Consider the following 12138-nt stretch of genomic DNA (forward strand, 5'->3'; position numbering starts at 1 on the left):
ATTTTAGGCCTGCAAAAATGTTGAAAACTTTGAAGGACCAAAAAAGGGGTTTACAGGCATCCTAGACCCCCTAAAGTCCAGAAAATGTTGGTGGGCCAAAATCTGTGTCAGAGAGCTCTGAATGTCCCAAAAACATTGTCAGCCTGAAAGGGGCATTAACTCGCATCCTAGACCACTGAAATTCCCAAAAATATTTTTGCCACGAAAAATGCATCATACACTCCTGAAAGTTCTGAAAATGTTAGCAGCCCAAAAATGCCTTAAAGTGCATCTTAGGCCTGAAAAAATGTAGAAAACTTTGGAGGTGGAAAAAAAGGGTTTAGGGGCATCCTAGACCCCCTAAACTCCAGAAAATGTTGGTGGGCCAAAATCGGTGTCAGAGAGCTCTGAATGTCCCAAAAACATTTGCAGCCTGAAAGGGGCATTAAGCCACATCCTAGACCACTGAAATTTCCCAAAATATTTTTGGCATGAAAAATGCAACCTATACCCCTGAAGCTCAGAATATGTTAGCAGCCCAAAAAAGGCCTTAAAATGCATTTTGGGCGTGCAAAAATGTTGAAAACTTTGGAGGCCCAAAAAAGGGGTTTACAGGCATCCTAGACCCCCTAAAGTCCAGAAAATGTTGGTGGGCCAAAATCTGTGTCAGAGAGCTCTGAATGTCCCAAAAACATTGTCAACCTGAAAGGGGCATTAACTCGCATCCTAGACCACTGAAATTCCCAAAAATATTTTTGGCACAAAAAATGCATACTACACCCCTGAAAGTTCTGAAAATGTTAGCAGCCCAAAAATGCCTTAAAATGCATTTTAGGCCTGCAAAAATGTTGAAAACTTTGAAGGACCAAAAAAGGGGTTTACAGGCATCCTAGACCCCCTAAAGTCCAGAAAATGTTGGTGGCCCAAAAATGGTGTTTTTCATCGAGCCCTGAATGTCCCAAAAACATTTGCAGAGTGAAACGGGCATTAACCTGCATCCTAGACCTCTGACATTCCCAAAAATATTTTTGGCACAAAAAATGAATACTACACCCATGAAGCTCAGAATATGTTAGCAGCCCAAAAAAGGCCTTAAAGTGCATCTTAGGCCTGCAAAAATGTAGAAAACTTTGGAGGTGGAAAAAAGGGGCTTAGAGGCATCCTAGACCCCCTAAAGTCCAGAAAATGGTTGTGGCCCAAAAATGGTGTCAGAGAGCCCTGAATGCTCCAAAAACATTTGCAGCCTCAAAGGGGCATTAACCCGCATCCTAGACCACTGAAATTCACAAAAATATTTTTGGCACAAAAAATGCATACTACACCCCTGAAAGTTCTGAAAATGTTAGCAGCCCAAAAATGCCTTAAAATGCATTTTAGGCCTGCAAAAATGTTGAAAACTTTGAAGGACCAAAAAAGGGGTTTACAGGCATCGTAGACCCCCTAAAGTCCAGAAAATGTTGGTGGCCCAAAAATGGTGTCAGAGAGCCCTGAATGTCCCAAAAACATTTTCAGAGTGAAACGGGCATTAACACGCATCCGAGACCACTGAAATTCCCAAAAATATTTTTGGCACAAAAAATGCATACCACACCCCTGAAAGTTCTGAAAATGTTAGCAGCCCAAAAATGCCTTAAAATGCATTTTAGGCCTGCAAAAATGTTGAAAACTTTGAAGGACCAAAAAAGGGGTTTACAGGCATCCTAGACCCCCTAAAGTCCAGAAAATGTTGGTGGGCCAAAATCTGTGTCAGAGAGCTCTGAATGTCCCAAAAACATTGTCAGCCTGAAAGGGGCATTAACTCGCATCCTAGACCACTGAAATTCCCAAAAATATTTTTGCCACGAAAAATGCATCCTACACCCCTGAAAGCTCAGAATATGTTAGCAGCCCAAAAAAGGCCTTAAAATGCATTTTAGGCCTGCAAAAATGTTGAAAACTTTAAAGGACCAAAAAAGAGGTTTACAGGCATCCTAGACCCCCTAAAGTCCAGAAAATGTTGGTGGCCCAAAAATGGTGTCAGAGAGCCCTGAATGTCCCAATAACATTTGCAGAGTGAAACGGGCATTAACCCGCATCCTAGACCTCTGACATTCCCAAAAATATTTTTGGCACAAAAAATGAATACTACACCCATGAAGCTCAGAATATGTTAGCAGCCCAAAAAAGGCCTTAAAGTGCATCTTAGGCCTGCAAAAATGTAGAAAACTTTGGAGGTGGAAAAAAGGGGTTTAGAGGCATCCTAGACCCCCTAAAGTCCAGAAAATGGTTGTGGCCCAGAAATGGTGTCAGAGAGCCCTGAATGTCCCAAAAACATTTGCAGCCTCAAAGGGGCATTAACCCGCATCCTAGACCACTGAAATTCCCAAAAATATTTTTGGCACGAAAAATGCATCCTACACCCATGAAGCTCAGAATATGTTAGCAGCCCAAAAAAGGCCTTAAAATGCATTTTAGGCCTGCAAAAATGTTGAAAACTTTGAAGGGCCAAAAAGGGGTTTACAGGCATCCTAGACCCCCTAAAGTCCAGAAAATGTTGGTGGCCCAAAAATGGTGTCAGAGAGCCCTGAATGTCCCAAAAACATTTTCAGAGTGAAACGGGCATTAACACGCATCCGAGACCACTGAAATTCCCAAAAATATTTTTGGCACAAAAAATGCATACCACACCCCTGAAAGTTCTGAAAATGTTAGCAGCCCAAAAATGCCTTAAAATGCATTTTAGGCCTGCAAAAATGTTGAAAACTTTGAAGGACCAAAAAAGGGGTTTACAGGCATCCTAGACCCCCTAAAGTCCAGAAAATGTTGGTGGGCCAAAATCTGTGTCAGAGAGCTCTGAATGTCCCAAAAACATTGTCAGCCTGAAAGGGGCATTAACTCGCATCCTAGACCACTGAAATTCCCAAAAATATTTTTGCAACGAAAAATGCATCATACACTCCTGAAAGTTCTGAAAATGTTAGCAGCCCAAAAATGCCTTAAAGTGCATCTTAGGCCTGAAAAAATGTAGAAAACTTTGGAGGTGGAAAAAAAGGGTTTAGGGGCATCCTAGACCCCCTAAACTCCAGAAAATGTTGGTGGGCCAAAATCGGTGTCAGAGAGCTCTGAATGTCCCAAAAACATTTGCAGCCTGAAAGGGGCATTAAGCCACATCCTAGACCACTGAAATTTCCCAAAATATTTTTGGCATGAAAAATGCAACCTATACCCCTGAAGCTCAGAATATGTTAGCAGCCCAAAAAAGGCCTTAAAATGCATTTTGGGCGTGCAAAAATGTTGAAAACTTTGGAGGCCCAAAAAAGGGGTTTACAGGCATCCTAGACCCCCTAAAGTCCAGAAAATGTTGGTGGGCCAAAATCTGTGTCAGAGAGCTCTGAATGTCCCAAAAACATTGTCAACCTGAAAGGGGCATTAACTCGCATCCTAGACCACTGAAATTCCCAAAAATATTTTTGCCACGAAAAATGCATCCTACACCCCTGAAAGCTCAGAATATGTTAGCAGCCCAAAAAAGGCCTTAAAATGCATTTTAGGCCTGCAAAAATGTTGAAAACTTTGAAGGACCAAAACAGAGGTTTACAGGCATCCTAGACCCCCTAAAGTCCAGAAAATGTTGGTGGCCCAAAAATGGTGTCAGAGAGCCCTGAATGTCCCAAAAACATTGTCAACCTGAAAGGGGCATTAACTCGCATCCTAGACCACTGAAATTCCCAAAAATATTTTTGGCACAAAAAATGCATACTACACCCCTGAAAGTTCTGAAAATGTTAGCAGCCCAAAAATGCCTTAAAATGCATTTTAGGCCTGCAAAAATGTTGAAAACTTTGAAGGACCAAAAAAGGGGTTTACAGGCATCCTAGACCCCCTAAAGTCCAGAAAATGTTGGTGGCCCAAAAATGGTGTTTTTCATCGAGCCCTGAATGTCCCAAAAACATTTGCAGAGTGAAACGGGCATTAACCTGCATCCTAGACCTCTGACATTCCCAAAAATATTTTTGGCACAAAAAATGAATACTACACCCATGAAGCTCAGAATATGTTAGCAGCCCAAAAAAGGCCTTAAAGTGCATCTTAGGCCTGCAAAAATGTAGAAAACTTTGGAGGTGGAAAAAAGGGGCTGAGAGGCATCCTAGACCCCCTAAAGTCCAGAAAATGGTTGTGGCCCAAAAATGGTGTCAGAGAGCCCTGAATGCTCCAAAAACATTTGCAGCCTCAAAGGGGCATTAACCCGCATCCTAGACCACTGAAATTCACAAAAATATTTTTGGCACAAAAAATGCATACTACACCCCTGAAAGTTCTGAAAATGTTAGCAGCCCAAAAATGCCTTAAAATGCATTTTAGGCCTGCAAAAATGTTGAAAACTTTGAAGGACCAAAAAAGGGGTTTACAGGCATCGTAGGCCCCCTAAAGTCCAGAAAATGTTGGTGGCCCAAAAATGGTGTCAGAGAGCCCTGAATGTCCCAAAAACATTTTCAGAGTGAAACGGGCATTAACACGCATCCGAGACCACTGAAATTCCCAAAAATATTTTTGGCACAAAAAATGCATACCACACCCCTGAAAGTTCTGAAAATGTTAGCAGCCCAAAAATGCCTTAAAATGCATTTTAGGCCTGCAAAAATGTTGAAAACTTTGAAGGACCAAAAAAGGGGTTTACAGGCATCCTAGACCCCCTAAAGTCCAGAAAATGTTGGTGGGCCAAAATCTGTGTCAGAGAGCTCTGAATGTCCCAAAAACATTGTCAGCCTGAAAGGGGCATTAACTCGCATCCTAGACCACTGAAATTCCCAAAAATATTTTTGCCACGAAAAATGCATCCTACACCCCTGAAAGCTCAGAATATGTTAGCAGCCCAAAAAAGGCCTTAAAATGCATTTTAGGCCTGCAAAAATGTTGAAAACTTTGAAGGACCAAAAAAGAGGTTTACAGGCATCCTAGACCCCCTAAAGTCCAGAAAATGTTGGTGGCCCAAAAATGGTGTCAGAGAGCCCTGAATGTCCCAATAACATTTGCAGAGTGAAACGGGCATTAACCCGCATCCTAGACCTCTGACATTCCCAAAAATATTTTTGGCACAAAAAATGAATACTACACCCATGAAGCTCAGAATATGTTAGCAGCCCAAAAAAGGCCTTAAAGTGCATCTTAGGCCTGCAAAAATGTAGAAAACTTTGGAGGTGGAAAAAAGGGGTTTAGAGGCATCCTAGACCCCCTAAAGTCCAGAAAATGGTTGTGGCCCAGAAATGGTGTCAGAGAGCCCTGAATGTCCCAAAAACATTTGCAGCCTCAAAGGGGCATTAACCCGCATCCTAGACCACTGAAATTCCCAAAAATATTTTTGGCACGAAAAATGCATCCTACACCCATGAAGCTCAGAATATGTTAGCAGCCCAAAAAAGGCCTTAAAATGCATTTTAGGCCTGCAAAAATGTTGAAAACTTTGAAGGGCCAAAAAGGGGTTTACAGGCATCCTAGACCCCCTAAAGTCCAGAAAATGTTGGTGGCCCAAAAATGGTGTCAGAGAGCCCTGAATGTCCCAAAAACATTTTCAGAGTGAAACGGGCATTAACACGCATCCGAGACCACTGAAATTCCCAAAAATATTTTTGGCACAAAAAATGCATACCACACCCCTGAAAGTTCTGAAAATGTTAGCAGCCCAAAAATGCCTTAAAATGCATTTTAGGCCTGCAAAAATGTTGAAAACTTTGAAGGACCAAAAAAGGGGTTTACAGGCATCCTAGACCCCCTAAAGTCCAGAAAATGTTGGTGGGCCAAAATCTGTGTCAGAGAGCTCTGAATGTCCCAAAAACATTGTCAGCCTGAAAGGGGCATTAACTCGCATCCTAGACCACTGAAATTCCCAAAAATATTTTTGCCACGAAAAATGCATCATACACTCCTGAAAGTTCTGAAAATGTTAGCAGCCCAAAAATGCCTTAAAGTGCATCTTAGGCCTGAAAAAATGTAGAAAACTTTGGAGGTGGAAAAAAAGGGTTTAGGGGCATCCTAGACCCCCTAAACTCCAGAAAATGTTGGTGGGCCAAAATCGGTGTCAGAGAGCTCTGAATGTCCCAAAAACATTTGCAGCCTGAAAGGGGCATTAAGCCACATCCTAGACCACTGAAATTTCCCAAAATATTTTTGGCATGAAAAATGCAACCTATACCCCTGAAGCTCAGAATATGTTAGCAGCCCAAAAAAGGCCTTAAAATGCATTTTGGGCGTGCAAAAATGTTGAAAACTTTGGAGGCCCAAAAAAGGGGTTTACAGGCATCCTAGACCCCCTAAAGTCCAGAAAATGTTGGTGGGCCAATATCTGTGTCAGAGAGCTCTGAATGTCCCAAAAACATTGTCAACCTGAAAGGGGCATTAACTCGCATCCTAGACCACTGAAATTCCCAAAAATATTTTTGCCACGAAAAATGCATCCTACACCCCGGAAAGCTCAGAATATGTTAGCAGCCCAAAAAAGGCCTTAAAATGCATTTTAGGCCTGCAAAAATGTTGAAAACTTTGAAGGACCAAAACAGAGGTTTACAGGCATCCTAGACCCCCTAAAGTCCAGAAAATGTTGGTGGCCCAAAAATGGTGTCAGAGAGCCCTGAATGTCCCAAAAACATTGTCAACCTGAAAGGGGCATTAACTCGCATCCTAGACCACTGAAATTCCCAAAAATATTTTTGGCACAAAAAATGCATACTACACCCCTGAAAGTTCTGAAAATGTTAGCAGCCCAAAAATGCCTTAAAATGCATTTTAGGCCTGCAAAAATGTTGAAAACTTTGAAGGACCAAAAAAGGGGTTTACAGGCATCCTAGACCCCCTAAAGTCCAGAAAATGTTGGTGGCCCAAAAATGGTGTTTTTCATCGAGCCCTGAATGTCCCAAAAACATTTGCAGAGTGAAACGGGCATTAACCTGCATCCTAGACCTCTGACATTCCCAAAAATATTTTTGGCACAAAAAATGAATACTACACCCATGAAGCTCAGAATATGTTAGCAGCCCAAAAAAGGCCTTAAAGTGCATCTTAGGCCTGCAAAAATGTAGAAAACTTTGGAGGTGGAAAAAAGGGGCTTAGAGGCATCCTAGACCCCCTAAAGTCCAGAAAATGGTTGTGGCCCAAAAATGGTGTCAGAGAGCCCTGAATGCTCCAAAAACATTTGCAGCCTCAAAGGGGCATTAACCCGCATCCTAGACCACTGAAATTCACAAAAATATTTTTGGCACAAAAAATGCATACTACACCCCTGAAAGTTCTGAAAATGTTAGCAGCCCAAAAATGCCTTAAAATGCATTTTAGGCCTGCAAAAATGTTGAAAACTTTGAAGGACCAAAAAAGGGGTTTACAGGCATCGTAGACCCCCTAAAGTCCAGAAAATGTTGGTGGCCCAAAAATGGTGTCAGAGAGCCCTGAATGTCCCAAAAACATTTTCAGAGTGAAACGGGCATTAACACGCATCCGAGACCACTGAAATTCCCAAAAATATTTTTGGCACAAAAAATGCATACCACACCCCTGAAAGTTCTGAAAATGTTAGCAGCCCAAAAATGCCTTAAAATGCATTTTAGGCCTGCAAAAATGTTGAAAACTTTGAAGGACCAAAAAAGGGGTTTACAGGCATCCTAGACCCCCTAAAGTCCAGAAAATGTTGGTGGGCCAAAATCTGTGTCAGAGAGCTCTGAATGTCCCAAAAACATTGTCAGCCTGAAAGGGGCATTAACTCGCATCCTAGACCACTGAAATTCCCAAAAATATTTTTGCCACGAAAAATGCATCATACACCCCTGAAAGTTCTGAAAATGTTAGCAGCCCAAAAATGCCTTAAGTGCATCTTAGGCCTGAAAAAATGTAGAAAACTTTGGAGGTGGAAAAAAAGGGTTTAGGGGCATCCTAGACCCCCTAAACTCCAGAAAATGTTGGTGGGCCAAAATCGGTGTCAGAGAGCTCTGAATGTCCCAAAAACATTTGCAGCCTGAAAGGGGCATTAAGCCGCATCCTAGACCACTGAAATTTCCGAAAATATTTTTGGCATGAAAAATGCAACCTATACCCCTGAAGCTCAGAATATGTTAGCAGCCCAAAAAAGGCCTTAAAATGCATTTTAGGCCTGCAAAAATGTTGAAAACTTTGAAGGACCAAAAAAGAGGTTTACAGGCATCCTAGACCCCCTAAAGTCCAGAAAATGTTGGTGGCCCGAAAATGGTGTCAGAGAGCCCTGAATGTCCCAAAAACATTTGCAGAGTGAAACGGGCATTAACCTGCATCCTAGACCTTTGACATTCCCAAAAATATTTTTGGCACAAAAAATGAATGCTACACCCATGAAGCTCAGAATATGTTAGCAGCCCAAAAAAGGCCTTAAAGTGCATCTTAGGCCTGTAAAAATGTAGAAAACTTTGGAGGTGGAAAAAGGGGCTTAGAGGCATCCTAGACCCCCTAAAGTCCAGAAAATGGTTGTGGCCCAAAAATGGTGTCAGAGAGCCCTGAATGCTCCAAAAACATTTGCAGCCTCAAAGGGGCATTAACCCGCATCCTAGACCACTGAAATTCCCAAAAATATTTTTGGCACAAAAAATGCATACTACACCCCTGAAAGTTCTGAAAATGTTAGCAGCCCAAAAATGCCTTAAAATGCATTTTAGGCCTGCAAAAATGTTGAAAACTTTGAAGGACCAAAAAAGGGGTTTACAGGCATCCTAGACCCCCTAAAGTCCAGAAAATGTTGGTGGGCCAAAATCTGTGTCAGAGAGCTCTGAATGTCCCAAAAACATTTGCAGCCTCAAAGGGGCATTAACCCGCATCCTAGACCACTGAAATTCCCAAAAATATTTTTGGCACGAAAAATGCATCCTACACCCATGAAGCTCAGAATATGTTAGCAGCCCAAAAAAGCCCTTAAAATGCATTTTAGGCCTGCAAAAATGTTGAAAACTTTGAAGAACCAAAAAAGGGGTTTACAGGCATCCTAGACCCCCTAAAGTCCAGAAAATGTTGGTGGCTCAAAAATGGTGTCAGAGAGCCCTGAATGTCCCAATAACATTTGCAGAGTGAAACGGGCATTAACCCGCATCCTAAACCTCTGACATTCCCAAAAATATTTTTGGCACAAAAAATGCATACTACACCCCTGAAAGTTCTGAAAATGTTAGCAGCCCAAAAATGCCTTAAAATGCATTGTAGGCCTGCAAACATGTTGAAAACTTTGAAGGACCAAAAAAGGGGTTTACAGGCATCCTAGACCCCTAAAGTCCAGAAAATGTTGGTGGGCCAAAATCTGTGTCAGAGAGCTCTGAATGTCCCAAAACATTTGCAACCTGAAGGGGGCATTAACCCGCATCCTAGACCACTGAAACTCCAAAAAATATTTTTGGCACGAAAAATGCAACCTATACCCCTGAAGCTCAGAATATGTTAGCAGCCCAAAAAAGACCTTAAAATGCATTTTATGCCTGCAAAAATGTTGAAAACTTTGGAGGCCCAAAGAAGGGGTTTACAGGCATCCTAGACCCCCTAAAGTCCAGAAAATGTTGGTGGGCCAAAATCTGTGTCAGAGAGCTCTGAATGCCCCAAAAACATTTGCAGAGTGAAACGGGCATTAACCCACATCCTAGACCACTGAAATTCCCAAAAATATTTTTGCCACGAAAAATGCATCCTACACCCCTGAAAGCTCAGAATATGTTAGCAGCCCAAAAATGCCTTAAAATGCATTGTAGGCCTGCAAACATGTTGAAAACTTTGAAGGACCAAAAAAGGGGTTTACAGGCATCCTAGACCCCTAAAGTCCAGAAAATGTTGGTGGGCCAAAATCTGTGTCAGAGAGCTCTGAATGTCCCAAAAACATTTGCAGCCTCAAAGGGGCATTAACCCGCATCCTAGACCACTGAAATTCCCAAAAATATTTTTGGCACGAAAAATGCATCCTACACCCATGAAGCTCAGAATATGTTAGCAGCCCAAAAAAGGCCTTAAAATGCATTTTAGGCCTGCAAAAATGTTGAAAACTTTGAAGGGCCAAAAAGGGGTTTACAGGCATCCTAGACCCCCTAAAGTCCAGAAAATGTTGGTGGCCCAAAAATGGTGTCAGAGAGCCCTGAATGTCCCAAAAACATTTTCAGAGTGAAACGGGCATTAACACGCATCCGAGACCACTGAAATTCCCAAAAATATTTTTGGCACAAAAAATGCATACCACACCCCTGAAAGTTCTTAAAATGTTAGCAGCCCAAAAATGCCTTAAAATGCATTTTAGGCCTGCAAAAATGTTGACAACTTTGAAGGACCAAAAAAGGGGTTTACAGGCATCCTAGACCCCCTAAAGTCCAGAAAATGTTGGTGGGCCAAAATCTGTGTCAGAGAGCTCTGAATGTCCCAAAAACATTGTCAGCCTGAAAGGGGCATTAACTCGCATCCTAGACCACTGAAATTCCCAAAAATATTTTTGCCACGAAAAATGCATCATACACTCCTGAAAGTTCTGAAAATGTTAGCAGCCCAAAAATGCCTTAAAGTGCATCTTAGGCCTGAAAAAATGTAGAAAACTTTGGGGGTGGAAAAAAAGGGTTTAGGGGCATCCTAGACCCCCTAAACTCCAGAAAATGTTGGTGGGCCAAAATCGGTGTCAGAGAGCTCTGAATGTCCCAAAAACATTTGCAGCCTGAAAGGGGCATTAAGCCGCATCCTAGACCACTGAAATTTCCCAAAATATTTTTGGCATGAAAAATGCAACCTATACCCCTGAAGCTCAGAATATGTTAGCAGCCCAAAAAAGGCCTTAAAATGCATTTTGGGCGTGCAAAAATGTTGAAAACTTTGGAGGCCCAAAAAAGGGGTTACAGGCATCCTAGACCCCCGAAAAGTCCAGAAAATGATTGTCGCTCAAAAATAGTGTCAGAGAGCCCTAAATTCCCAAAAACATTTGCAGCCTGAAAGGGGCATTAACCCGCATCCTAGACCACTGAAATGCCCAAAAATATTTTTGCCACAAAAAATGCATACTACACCCCTGAAAGTTCTGAAAATGTCAGCAGCCCAAAAATGCCTTAATATGCATTTTAGGCCTGCAAAAATGTTGAAAACTTTGAAGGACCAAAAAAGGGGTTTACAGGCATCCTAGACCCCCTAAAGTCCAGAAAATGTTGGTGGGCCAAAATCTGTGTCAGAGAGCTCTGAATGTCCCAAAAACATTGTCAACCTGAAAGGGGCATTAACTCGCATCCTAGACCACTGAAATTCCCAAAAATATTTTTGCCACGAAAAATGCATCCTACACCCCTGAAAGCTCAGAATATGTTAGCAGCCCAAAAAAGGCCTTAAAATGCATTTTAGGCCTGCAAAAATGTTGAAAACTTTGAAGGACCAAAACAGAGGTTTACAGGCATCCTAGACCCCCTAAAGTCCAGAAAATGTTGGTGGCCCAAAAATGGTGTCAGAGAGCCCTGAATGTCCCAAAAACATTGTCAACCTGAAAGGGGCATTAACTCGCATCCTAGACCACTGAAATTCCCAAAAATATTTTTGGCACAAAAAATGCATACTACACCCCTGAAAGTTCTGAAAATGTTAGCAGCCCAAAAATGCCTTAAAATGCATTTTAGGCCTGCAAAAATGTTGAAAACTTTGAAGGACCAAAAAAGGGGTTTACAGGCATCCTAGACCCCCTAAAGTCCAGAAAATGTTGGTGGCCCAAAAATGGTGTCAGAGAGCCCTGAATGTCCCAAAAACATTTGCAGAGTGAAACGGGCATTAACCTGCATCCTAGACCTCTGACATTCCCAAAAATATTTTTGGCACAAAAAATGAATACTACACCCATGAAGCTCAGAATATGTTAGCAGCCCAAAAAAGGCCTTAAAGTGCATCTTAGGCCTGCAAAAATGTAGAAAACTTTGGAGGTGGAAAAAAGGGGCTTAGAGGCATCCTAGACCCCCTAAAGTCCAGAAAATGGTTGTGGCCCAAAAATGGTGTCAGAGAGCCCTGAATGCTCCAAAAACATTTGCAGCCTGAAAGGGGCATTAACCCGCACCCTAGAGCACTCAAACTCCAAAAAATATTTTTGGCACGAAAAATGCAACCTATACCCCTGAAGCTCAGAATATGTTAGCAGCCCAAAAAAGACCTTAAAATGCATTTTATGCCTGCAAAAATGATGAA

Source organism: Ambystoma mexicanum, chromosome 7p (assembly GCF_040938575.1).
Source record: "Ambystoma mexicanum isolate Mex_15411 chromosome 7p, UKY_AmexF1_1, whole genome shotgun sequence".
NCBI classification, from domain to species: Eukaryota; Metazoa; Chordata; class Amphibia; order Caudata; family Ambystomatidae; genus Ambystoma; species Ambystoma mexicanum.